This window comes from Idiotropiscis lumnitzeri, chromosome 11 (assembly GCF_059441095.1).
Source record: "Idiotropiscis lumnitzeri isolate Australia: NSW breed Sydney's pygmy pipehorse chromosome 11, RoL_Ilum_1.0, whole genome shotgun sequence".
Classification (NCBI taxonomy): Eukaryota; Metazoa; Chordata; class Actinopteri; order Syngnathiformes; family Syngnathidae; genus Idiotropiscis; species Idiotropiscis lumnitzeri.
The window spans coordinates 4805438-4818879 of NC_142401.1; positions in this window are offsets into that span (position 1 = coordinate 4805438).

The following is a 13442-nucleotide window of genomic DNA, read 5'->3' on the forward strand; positions in this document are numbered from 1 at the left end:
AGCGGGTCACAATCCTGTTATCATTATCTGAAGCCACTGTTGCGACTCCACTCTTCAAAACAAGCAAAAAAAAAAAAAGAGACCAAATGGATGTCAGTAAAACAATTGCTATTTTTACTTCATAAGGAAACTATTTTTGCTGTGCGCATCAAATGCAACCTCAAAAGATGCAATTCATATCAAATACTACAAGTGAGAAAAAAAAAATCATCTCCCATTATCAACTAGCGTTAGCTTTTCTGCTTTTAGCATTGTAGAGCTAATTTAACGCCGGACGCTACTTTTCATCATGACCACGTACCAACTTGGTGGACTTTGTTGCTCGGTATTTTTATATTTGAGCACACAAAGAAGAAGCCATGAGGATGATGACATTGTTAGCCCAACGTGTTTGTCGGGATAAAGTCTTTGAAGCAAAGAGCTTCCATCTTTGCCCAACATCAAAGCTCATCTTTGCAGTCGGGCTCACATCCGCTCACTTTGGCTTGCGTCTAAGCCGCGTCGCCCTCCTCATCCTCATCGCCAAAGCTTTGTTCAAATAATCACCAGGGAGATGGTGGCGCAGACATCCGCAAAGGTTTGAACTGTAACAAAAAGGCGTTTTTTTTTTTTTAATTTTATTTATTTTTTATTTATTTTTGCAAAGCTCGCTTGGCCTTTATTGAGAGAGACAGAACTTTTTTTGCGCTAATAGCATGCTAATTAATAAATTATTAAATCACAGCATTTAACTCACGACCTGCCCAAGTAAAATGAATGTACTTTTTGACGTCGATATCCGTCAATGGCAATGAATGAATCAACCTCTTGTCAATCACAATTTTTTTTTTTTTTTGTGCTAATTTGAGGATGACAGAGGACGATGCAATTTGGTTTTGGATTAGGGAGAATTCTTACATTCTGATGAAAGAGAGAAAATCCTTCAAATTTCCCTCGCTACGCTAGTTAGCATCTTAGCAAGTTAAAATAACTCAATATATGATCATTTCTGTTCAGTATTCCTTCTATTTGCTGTCGAGCCTTGCAGCCTGGATTATTTTGTTGTTATGAGAATCGCATGTTTGGAAGAGTAAAATGCAGAAGCGGCCTTCTCCCCCTTGGTTGCGACGCCACGGCTAGCATGTTGAATTGGTCACACAGCGCACGCACAAAACATGCACACGACGAAGCAAGTCCTAAATAATGTAAAACGCTCTCCAGCTGCACAAACGCTCTCCTCCCCTCTCTTTAGGTCTCTTTCGCTCCCTCCCTCTTTATCAGAACACACTCTGCTCCTCCTCGTCATCAAAAGCAGAGACCTATTTTTTATTACTCGTTCGACCCCAGAGATGATTAACAACCCGAATGTGGTGACAATTTATCACCTGGGCCTCTGGCAGGAGGCAGAGACTCTAATGAAATTTCGAGCAGCCACAAAATTCTGCCCCCCAAAGAAGTGACGGCCCGCCAGGTTAAGCTTCCATTTTCCTCTCGGCTCGCTTCCAGGTGCTCTCGCGCCGACCTTGAGACCCTTGGCTCTCTTGTTGCCGTGGAAACGCCCATGCGACTGGTTCATGTACTTCACAGGGGCTAGACTGGAGTTGCGGATGTGTAAACAGGGCCGAGGCAGGAAAGCAGAAAAGAAACGAGTGTGTGCTGCGGATGTTAACGTGGTGATGCTGTCGGGTTCTTCGTGATCAAAACCGTCATCCTGAGTGCAAAAGCAACGTGATACGGGGGGAGCAGCATCAATAATACGTTCAGGGACGCAAAGCCAGCTCTGATAAAACATTTGCTGTCGACCGGCGTCGTCGTCATCATTATCATCAATAAGCCATAAAAAAAAAAACAGCAATTTGCAGCAACAAAGCATGATGAGGCACTCAGAGGAAACTGGTATTTCAAATGTTTCCAAATCCTAAATGACTTTCCCGTTCGTCGTGGCTGTCTGTGGCAGAAACTATCATTAGTCTGCTTGTCGCGGCTTTCTCGTTCCTGCCGCATCTGCTCGACGGCACAAGTGTGAACAATACGTGTCACGCGTGGGTGCGGTCCCTTAATTATGCCTTGTGCCCTCCTCGTGACCCCTGTGGTGGAACTGGGACGGCTGCTCCGCAGATGTATTGTGTCGTTTTAATAGCACGTTGGTTGCTCCCGACAGACGAGCCGCGTGGGACTTGCATTTGTCATGCAAACCAATTATGAGGAGTTAACATTTTCTTTACGTTTGAAAAAAAAAAAGGATGCATGGATTTTCCTTTTCATGGCCAATATGGATTCATCAAACCATATTTTGATACTTTTAAGACGTCTTTTTCCCGATAAATTTACGTGACTACACGCATGATCTTGTGACAACACGAAAGTCGCGTATCAAAAAACAAAATGTCGGAAGCTGTGAAGTCAGAAAGTGAAGCTGATGCAAATGAGTTTTTTTGAGCCTCGATGGAGGTCTGCGCTCGCAAGTGAAATGCGGGCGGACGGCTGACAAACGCAGAGGGGCGTTTTAAGCACTTTGAGAAATTGAAACGAAATGCCACCCTGACGAGTTGGTGCCTTTTGAACGATTGAACAAAAAAAAAAAAATGTTTTACGTCTGACGACCATCAGGTGGGCGAAAGCTCACAAAGCGCCCTCATCTTGTTTCATGCTTTGTATATTCACACACTTTAGTAGAAAATGTGTCGTTTGAAAAGTGAAATATTTGTGATGATACTTAAGAGAGCTGTTTGCTCTCCTTGGCAAAGAGGAACTGATATCCGTCCTACTCATTGCGATGTGACTTCAACTTACAGATGAAAGGAAGCAGATTTTCAGGCCCTAATTAATTTGGCTCGAAATGGGCTATTCACTTGGAAGCATTTACATGGCAGCCCAGAAAATTACATTTGTGCCGTTTCTCAGAAGAAGAAAAAAAAATCATTATATTGGAAATAATGATTTCCTGGCATTTCATATCTTTTCATTATACTCGACTATTTTGTGTCCCTTTTTTAACATATACATGGTTCCCAAGCATGAAACGGCGTCCATCTCGGCGTCCGTTTAAGTAGCCTTATGGTTAAACGAATGAAAGTTTACAAATAGGGACTACGTCAAAGTCCAAGAAGATACAAATCCGCTTCTGTGCAGCTGAGAATTGTTGCAACATAAAATGCCGCCAATGGAAGTTTAAAAAAAAAAAGGAGCGTTTAGGTGCGTGTGTCAAATTCTGGGAGGACATCCGTCAGATGTTAGCTCAGGTTTTGAGGCAGACTGTCTTCCTTGTCAGCAGCATTTCTTTTTTTAGATGTGCTAATGTCAGGTTAAATATTGATGCTCTCAAGTTAGTCAAAGGAGGCAAGGAAAGCAGGCACGTGGCATTCTATGTGCAGTCCAAAAGCTACAATTTGAACAGAAACAAATAGTTTCCTGAGCAAGAATGTGTCACCGGGAAATGTTCAGAATATGTTGCGAAATAACACTGATGTGAATATATATTATACACTCTAGCCTATTAAAAAAAAACAACATATATATATATATTTTATTACAAGATGCTGCCGTCTTCTAGAAATAAGTCACCTTGAATAGCCATGCCCGTAATCCACGTTATCAGTTCTAAACAGCGCCCGTAACGAATTTGGCAACACATGAAGGCTGCAGAATGATAATGCATTGATAAAGTCTCGCCGCATTCCATCACCTACCCGACAAAAACATGGCCAAGGATCAAAAACATTGCAAAAATCAATATCGCATCCGCTTGAAACCTTTAGTCATGAAGATACAATATATGCCTGGAATCTCATTTTCCCGAGCCTATTCATTCATACTTTTTTTTTTTATTTATTTGAAAAGCAGAGATGCAAGCATAATGGAGGTTGATATTTCTGTAAATATTCCAGCTGCAGAAAACGTATATGCAGCTAATAAGTGTCCACCGACCCCCGTGAGGAGAAGCGGCTTGGATTATGGATGGATGAATTTAATTCATCCTTAATGAGTGACTTGACTGTGTCAAGACACAAAGTTAATTGTTGCTTGGATTATCTTTTTTAAATAAAGAGTACTGTACAAAAACTGGTCTTAAAAACAATAAAAAAGTCATATCATTAGGAATATATTACTTTATTATATGTCAAAACATGCAATATATTCAACGCTTAACTTTGTTACAAACACTTTTGGTGGCTTAATTGGACAAGTGCCCTGATGAACATTTTTGTCCCACATACATCGTTTTAAGTTAAGTGTTTCCTATTTTAAACAAAAATGTGCTCACAATAAGTGGATAAAATATCAAGTTATAGTACCTTGAAGCGATTGAAATGTCTTGACAAATAACAGGCCTATTTTTTCAGATTTTTACCGAGTGTGACAGGAGCGGTGACAAGAGTTGTAATTTGCTCCTAATGAAAAACGAATTATGAACCATCGTTTTCTTCCTGGTGGCAGGCTTTTGTAAAGTGTCCAAAATAAAAGTTCCGCTTCATTTGATTGATGGAAGAACACCATTGTGTGTCTTCGGTGACGTGAGCGTGGTGTTTCCAAGAAGAAGTCACCTTGATTTAAACCCAGCTCCCTGACAGGAACCATTCTGCCGTCCAACTCTTATTGGTCGCGCTGGTTTTAAGTGTTGCGAGCTTTCTGCCGTTACGACATCCTCACGTGAAGAGGGTCACCATTCTCATCCTCCTTCTGAGGGGATGATGCTGACTCCCCTTTTAACACCTGGAAAGCAGTTAGAGGAGCTTGAGTTATTTTTTTTCCCGCATTACGACTTTCAATAACATCAACATTGCTAAGATCCAAGCTGGACAAAAATAGCGAAGATTTAAATGAGCTGTAAATAATTGACTTCATGATTATTTATGTTTATTTGACCCTTGATGTGACCAACAGTCACAAAAACATTTGACATTCACAAATATAGTTGCCATTTGCTGTGTGTCTTTTCAGGCCCCCCCCCCCCCCTGAAATTGTTGTTATAACACTGAGAAATGTGAAAAATAATTTGAGGAAACCTCCAAAGTCTCTGAAAGTAGACGTTTGTCATAATTATCTTCATAGTTAATTCAATCCCATTTATGCAGTAGCCATCCCGACCAGCAGCGTCATGTCCCACAGCGCCGTCCAGTGGTCAATAGTCGTCATAGCACTTTCCCTCCCAAATCAGCCCCGGCCGTGAGTCGTCAGCGTGATTGCATTGAAGCGGTGAGTCTTCTCACGATTTCCTGTGTTACACATTCTGTCACGTCGCAGTCATGAGAGTGAGTGATGCTACAAAATGAGAAGCTAGGGTGTCAAATGAGGACAAGGATTTAGGATTAATATGCCAAACGATGGGAATTAGTGCGATATTGTGGGAGGGGCCTTTTGGTGCATTTCCGGGTCAATTTGGAATGATCGCCCGTTGTTCCTTTTTTTTTTTTGGAAACATTGGTTGACTTTAGCCAAGCCAAAAACAAACAAACAAAAAACAAGTTTGTATAATAAGTATTATACAGTCTGTCTTTTCAGTGCACACTAACAACACATGGCTTTGCTGCTTTCAAGTTGAATTATGGCTTGGCCACTGCATGAAGCATATTACCGAGATCTTCATGCATCACAACATCAAAGTGTTACTTTTTCATCTTGCGCATAGAGGTGGTAAAGAGCCACTCCAGTGGACCAGACGCAGAATCATCAGCAGCCGTGAGCAAAATATGCTGAGCCGACGCGTAAATAGCAGCTCGTCAGCGATAAAGTGATATAATAACACGAGCTATAGTTGACAACGAAGATGCACGAATTTATGGTGGATGATGTTGCAAGAAAAACATTGTTGGTAATTGGCTGAAGTCCATACCAGCGGTCACCAAAATCTTTGAAGGGGACAGGTACTTCTTGGCTGGTGATAGTGCAAAAGTATAACAGTTTGATCCACACGTTTGAAAAAAACACTTGCTTCAATTATGCTTAATAATTATTATTATTATTTTTTTTTTTAATTAACAAAGAAAAAAAATCTGTGAAGTCAGCCACCAAAACTGCTTGACACAAAAATTTCTGGCTTGTCTTTTTTTCCCCTCAAAATGATTTACTCATTTTATAACTAAAATATGTTTAGAACATCTGTCTTGTCCTTATTACAAAGAATAACAACTTCTTGTAACTTTAGAAAAAAAACCTTGAAAATAAAAAAAAATATTTTGACTGTTTAACTTTTTTGTCTTATCGGTGTTTTGATCGTGCTAGAACTAAGCATGAAAAAAATAAATGACAGAATTGACTTTTATCATGACAAATTTTTTTGTGATCAAAATTCCCACATGGATTATTTTATTATTATTTTTTTTACATTGATTCACATTTTAAGGAGTTTAAATTAGTTTTAGATTAATGGTTACAATTCTAGAAAATACCTAAAACATATTTGAAAGTAATTGCTGAAAATGTGACAAGATTTAGAATAATGTATATGACTGTATTTCTGTGTTCATGATTTATTTATTTATTTATTTATTTATTGAGGGTACATTCCTTAAGGGAGTCAATCGACTCTTTAAGGGAAGGCCGGGCTAAATAATTTGGAAAATAATTGCAATGTCAACAATTTCCTTGAAAATGTGCCAAAGTGAATTTAAAATCAATTAGTTGTGTGTTTGAATATCCCGTCGCGTCTTCTATATTTACAGCACGTGCACAGGAAGAACTGCGTGTGTAAAAGTCCTGCAATATAACTGGAAGGAGGGGAGGCATTGACCGTAAATTGTGAGCGCGCTTACTTAGTCAGAAACACTCGAAACTAAATGTACTAGAACAGGAAGAACAACAGTAGCAGTTCCTGCGCTAGTTTGTGCCAAAAGATTTGATTTGTCACATTTCTTGAGCAATAACGCTAAGCAAGCTCTGACGTCCACCTGAGATGAGTGGAGGGCGTGTGTGTTCCTTCCACGAATTCTTCACGGCATCCTCTGCGAGGCACAGTGACTAAGCAAGCAAGCGAGTGAGAACATGATGAAAACTCAATGAAGGGTGTGTAAGTTGCCTCAGAAGAGGAAAGGTGACCCCCATCCTGCGGAGGACAATGCCGAGCTCGTACGCGGGTGGAGATGATGGGCCGGGCTCACATCTTACCTGGAAGGGTGGAGTAAAATGCGTCACTTTGCACTTCCGTTGAATTTTTCGTACCATATTGTATTATTTTGTGCTCGGTCGTGCTTTTAAAATGAGGTGAGGTTTGATGCACTTGTAAAAAGCTGAGGTTCTATTGAGGAGTGTTTATCGACTCAAATTGAGGCAAGACACATATTTTACTTGACTAGATTCACCCCAAACGATTTCCGAGTGCGATTGGAATGGCGATTTCAGCTTTGGTATAACGCAGTGCTTCTCAATTATTTTCTGCTACGCCCCCCGAGCAAGAAGAAAAAATTGTGCCCTCACCCCACCGCCCGCTCTCCGACGCAACTATTCGTTGTAAAACAAAGCTACGGCAAAGAGTTAATACTCGCTGCGACCAATAGGCAAGGAGAGCGCCACTGCCAACTACTGGAGCGGATGTGCAATTACATTTTATTGTAGTACATGTTGGCCAGTTTCACACAACCCCCGACCGACAGGTTGTAGTTGAAAATATTCACCCATAAGCAGGCTGAAATTTTGAGGTGTTCTCCAAGTTGACTTGCCAAATCTTCTGTGGCATTTCAAACTTGCCTTAAAAAAAAAATGAAATATGAAGTAGTCTGTAGCTCCACGGTGGCCAGTGCAATCGGGCTTTTCCTTGAGACAATTGCATCATGTTGCACCAGTGGTCACATTTGTCCAGTTCGATCTCGATCAAGCGTGTGTGTGTGTGTGTGTGTGGGGGGGGTGTGTGTGGGGGTGTGTGTGTGTGTGTGTCTTTACTTCAACTCACTTGCCTTGAGGCGTGGGGTGTCGTGGCTCAGTGTTGGAGTGGTCGTTTCCCAACCAAGGTTGCGGGTTCGATCCCCAGCCACTGAGACCATGCTGAAGTATCCTTGAGCAAGACATTGAACCCCAAGTTCTGTCAAATGTCGCCCACTCGGCATCCATTGCAGCATGATCATTCTGGAAGAGGGAAGAGGTCATCGGGACAACAGTTTGGGTCACACAGCATGAACATGAAGCTAACCACACCAGTTCTGTGGGAAAATGGCACCGAGCACGCTCTGTGACCCCTGTGGCCTGCTCCAGGGTGGGACCCGAGAGGACGCTTTTGCAGAAAATAGAGTCCCTCTCATTTTGTCTGAATTTTCAACATGATTTAAGAGCGGGCCGCCGAGTGGCGTGTGTTTGCTGCACTTTTTTCACTCGATTATGTAAGTCAGTCTTTTTCGATGAGAGCATTGTGTATTGCACACGGTCATAAAGTTGCAGTGAAAGTTCCCAACTTGCAAGATCCCCAAAGTGAATCATGTGTTGACAAAATGCGCACGGGCTTTCCCGCTCGAGCTTCGATCCGCTGACGTGAGCGACGTGCGAACGCGCTGGAGTGCGATGACGTCAGGAGAAGTCCACTCGGCTTATCGCTGCCGTTGTGTTGTCGAAAATGAGTCACAGCATGAGCATGAAAAGCGAGCGGACGTCATTACAGCCGCAGCTTCACAAGTGGGCCGTGAGTTAAACCAGGCGTGGGCAAACTACGGCCCGGGGGCCACATGCGGCCCATTAAATGTTTTAATCCGGCCCGTCGAACTTGGAAAAAATTAAATGAATAAAACTTAATGTTTTATTTTCTAAATATTTTTTTTTCAAAGTCATATTTTGTTGTCATGCTTTTGTTCACTTTCATTTAAAATTAAATGTATTTTTTTAGGTCACCAAAACACTCCATCCATCTGCTCCTCGTCCGGCCCCTTCTGTCAAATTTTAGAACCCATTGTGGCCCGCCAATCAGAACGTTTGCCCACCCCTGAGCTATTCTGTACACATGTTTTGGTAAAGCGGCACACTGATGAGCGACAAAGATCGATTTTAGGCCAATAAATGTTATTTATCATACCTTTGTAAAATTGAATAGAAAACAAATTCCTACACCTCACCGCCTGCCAGCCAGTACCAGAAATAAAAGCGGCCTTCTTCAGTAGTTTTAAACTCAAGTCATATAACATGCATGTGAATGCAAACATAAACACACACTACCCCCCCCCCCCCTTTTGTACTTGGTCATAAAACATGCATTAACCTCCATCCTTGTACACACAGTCGTCTCCCCAGGGCTGACCCCCTGTCTGACCTTTCTATAATAATGCGGGACTGAGGGAGTCAGAGGTTATCACAACGTGCTATCAGAGCATCTTAAGCCTTGACCAAATGGGCGCCCCCATCAGACTGAGAGTAGTCAAATAAGCCGTCCCGCGCTGACTCAGCATACCACTCCCCCCACGCCTACACGGCTTGGACCAAGTCCCCCTTGAGTACGAACCGACCCCCTGCCTCCAGACTGAACTGTAATGTGATGTGTGTGCTCTTTTTTTTTTTTTTTTGTGGTTTTGCTTGACAAGTCTTTTTTCAGATGACCTTTGACCTTGACGTCAGTACCTCCAGTGCAAAGAGCTTTTAGATGTAAGCCCCCCGACATGGTTTTGATGCTTTCCAGGAGCTCTCAGACGTTTTTGGCAAAGAAGTAGTGACAAAAAAAAAAAAGCTTTGAACCGGCCGTTGTTTTAATGCTTGTAAAAAGGAGAACACTGAATTGATCAATGACTGTGTCGACGAAATGCCTCGACACACCAATCCGACGTCATCCGTCGAGGCAAATTGTCGCGTCGGCCTCGAAGGCACACACCGCAAAAACCGACGGTGACGCCAACTACTCAGAACGTTCTGCGCATGCGTGAGAAGTAGTACCGCTCCAAGCCATCGGGGGGCGATAGACAATGCATTGCCATTGACGGGGATGTTGAATGAAAGCGAAACATCCGTCTCCATGCTGTCCAGCCAGCCGTTATGTCCATAGACGAGATGTGAAAATGAGCAAAGTCGATTTAGTTCTTGAGGAATAGCTTCCATTTTTGCCATTTGTCCTCTTTCGTCACTTCCCGTTCTCGTCCAGTGCACTGATTCGTTATCTAACAGCCAATGCTCGTTTAACCTGATTGTACATCTTGAATCGGCCCAACACGCCCCCCAGACGCCCAAACAACACCTTTGACTTTATTTAGGATTGTTTCATTTTGTAATATATTTGAGTTTTAGTATCTTTTAAACAGCGATTCATCAAAATCAGCATTTTTCAGTAAGTAGGAGTTTCTATTTCAAATTCCAATAATTCTGTGACGAGTTGAAAAAAAAACAATGTTCACCACCTGTAACTACCATTTTTGTGCCATGAAAAGAACATTTTTCTCCCAAGGTTATCGAAAGAAAATAAATGGTCGAGGTTTGTTTGTTTGGTGACTGTCAATGATCTCGCTCCACAAAGTACGGCGGTTGAATTGAAATGCAGCAAAATAATGAAACTGCGATGTTGGACGGCTCACACGGACTGCAGCTGCACACGGGCTTTTGTGATTTGTCTAGACACAAATCCATTTTGCAGGTATCAGCGTGCAGTGATGCTAATCAGACATTCTCTTGACGTCGTCCTCATTAGAAGTGCGTCTTCGCAACACACGATCAGCACCTGCCGGAGCAGCGAGTGGAAGACCGAGAGAGATAAGAGAAAGACGACGGGTACGTTTCATCATTTGATTTTCATCCAGCAGTCACAGACTCCTAATTACGTCGCTCCTTGGATGTTCCAGTTCAAGCTGAACAATGAGGCCAGAGATGTGCTGTGTGTGTGCGTGTGTGTGTGTGTGTGTGTGTGGACAACATTGTTGGAGGCTTTTTGGATTGAAGAAGGTTGTCGCTTGGATTGTTTCATGTCGTCTTGCTTCGTCTGTGTCCCCTGTTCATGCTTGTTAAGTCTTGTGGGTTAAAAAATGAAGAATATATTTTTGATTTTCAAACAGTCGGCGGGTAAGACTGTCTGGTGTGGATTTGTTGATTCCGCGTAACGCTGCTCTCTCACAAGTGAGTATCACCTTCAATGTGAGGCCTGCGGAAGGCCTTTATGTCACCAACTCGTGATCTGATTGGCTATCGGAAAAGTCCATGAACTCGAAGAGCCACGATTTGTTCGGAAGGCCTCGGACAACTATCGCATGCCACTGGTATGATGAAATCTGCCTGGCAACACAAGCTAGCTGAATTCTGATTGGATAAATACGCTCACCTAAAAAAATGTAATGAAATGAACTTTTCTCGTAAATATGATCATGATTTCTTGATTTTTTTGGTCGTGTTAGGCCAGCAGAGAAGGCCTTGACCGCTCACCACTGTCCAGATGTACAGTCCAGTTTTTGTTTCGTTCGCTGGTTTCTTTCCGCCTTTGCCTGTTTATTGTTGTCACAGGTCACTTCAATGCCTAACTGACTTTTATCGTCCCAGTGACAGTGAAAACAAAGTTCTGTTCTGAACACACTTACACATCGGGTTCAGCTTTTGATATTTAGTGAGCTACACTGAGGTTTGACCTCTGAAGTTTTTTTTTTTATGACTTTTAAAGGCTACCAAATTTGGAATTGTCCACCCTCAGCGAGCTCCACTCAGAAGGTTCCACCAGATGCCATTTTCCTGAAGAGGATTAAAAATCGCCAGACAATTTTATTTTATTTGCGACATTTGTCCGTCGCAGTCAACCACAAGTCGTCGCACACCATTTGACTGTAAATCACAATTTCCCCTTCATGGCGACCAGCTCTCCTGAATAGCTTCTCATCATGCCGTCTGCTTCAATCCTTTATCAGCCTACAAAGCTTTTTATCTGCCTCTCTAGTCCTCCGCCACGCCACCAGTTTCTTTTTTCTACCTCCCACCCCAGAAAAGATGTTTAGAAGATTTAATCTAGGTGGAAGCGATATCTGATGCTAAGTAACCGGCAGGTCATTTTTGTTTTACACCGTGTGACTGGTTTGATGTATTGCCGGCTTTGTAGGGCAATTTTTCATTAAGATTTGAGTGACCTAACCAAATGCTTCAGTGTTTGTATAAAGCGCTGAGATTTGCATAACTGCTTTACCGCGCCCCCCCCCTTCCCCCGAACCCCCCCGCCTTCCACGGACCCTCACTTTCAGAGGAAAGCGTTGAGTGACGAGATACAGACTCGAGACAAGGCTAAAAGCTTTGCGAAGAGCATATGAAAGGATTATTGTACTGACACGGCAGGCCGGAGTGTACGGAAGATGTTTGAGAACTTGGAGCTTGCTGATGGAGACAAAAGCGTCGGCCTTTCGTGACTCTGAGTTGAGACACCACAGGCAGTCATCCCCCCCCCCCGTCAACCTTTGCTCATTACAACACTTACTGGGAAATCTCTGGTGTATACCTCGGCATACAAATGAGTAAATACCTTTGAGGAATGTTAAAAGAAAATAAAATCTATAACAGTGCATCGTGGGAATATTGCTTTAGGGCTAAAGGGGGGTCGTGTAAGAAAAAAAAAATGCTTCCTGCTTGTTTTGAAGTGCTACTCTTGCTTGGTTCGGAAAGCAAAACAGATGAGGCAGTTTTTGTTGTTTTTCTGACAGCAATTGATCAGAATGACTAAACTAAGAGAGGGGTTGCTTGTACAAAAAGGTATATAAAATAAAAAAATAAAAAAATATATTGTGGTCTAAAAACTGTTGTTAAAATAACATTGTGTGATCTTAAAAAAAAATATGTCACCAAGCTAAATGCTTTCAAAATGTTTCCCGCCATTTTATATCAATAACCTGTACAGCTCAATTGAAAAAAATAATTAAATAAAAATATTTTACCTGAGGTTGGGTTATTCCAGCGAGATTAGGAAACAAACAACTCAACTTTCGACATCGATGGACTACAGAGTTGACCGTGAGTTCTCTTGGGGAAGAACCGTGTGGATGGACTCTGTATTTACATCCACAAAGGTTGGTACACAATCAGTGGACTTATAGACCGCCACTGTCTACAATCCTCTGAGCGCTTATGCTAATGCTAATGCTAACGATGTAAAATTGACGGACACTCTTCCAAATTTTCATAGCGATAACACGCTGGACTGTTTGGACCTGGAGGAATACACTTCATCCATTTTGGGCGTCAACTGAATGTCTCCACCATCGTCGTCGGCGCGAACCAGAATCACTGTCTGAAAACAGTCGAGAGCACAGCTGAAGGCTTGGAATGCTTGCTTCAGGGCACTTGAATCATCAGCCCCCCAGGGAAGCAAGAAGAGAGCTGCCGGCATGCTTCAGGGGGTGCTAAATACGCCAATGCTCCGAAAATCCACCGCCACTTCACCTCCAATCACTCTGTGAGCATGTGGAAAGGCATTTCGATCATCATCGCAAACTACAACAGGTCGGACGCAAAGTGCTCACAAGACCTCTCCCTGATAGATTCCCTCAACCATTTCTTTGTGCACCCCAACAATCTCACCCCCCCCCCCCCCCCCTGTCAGACTC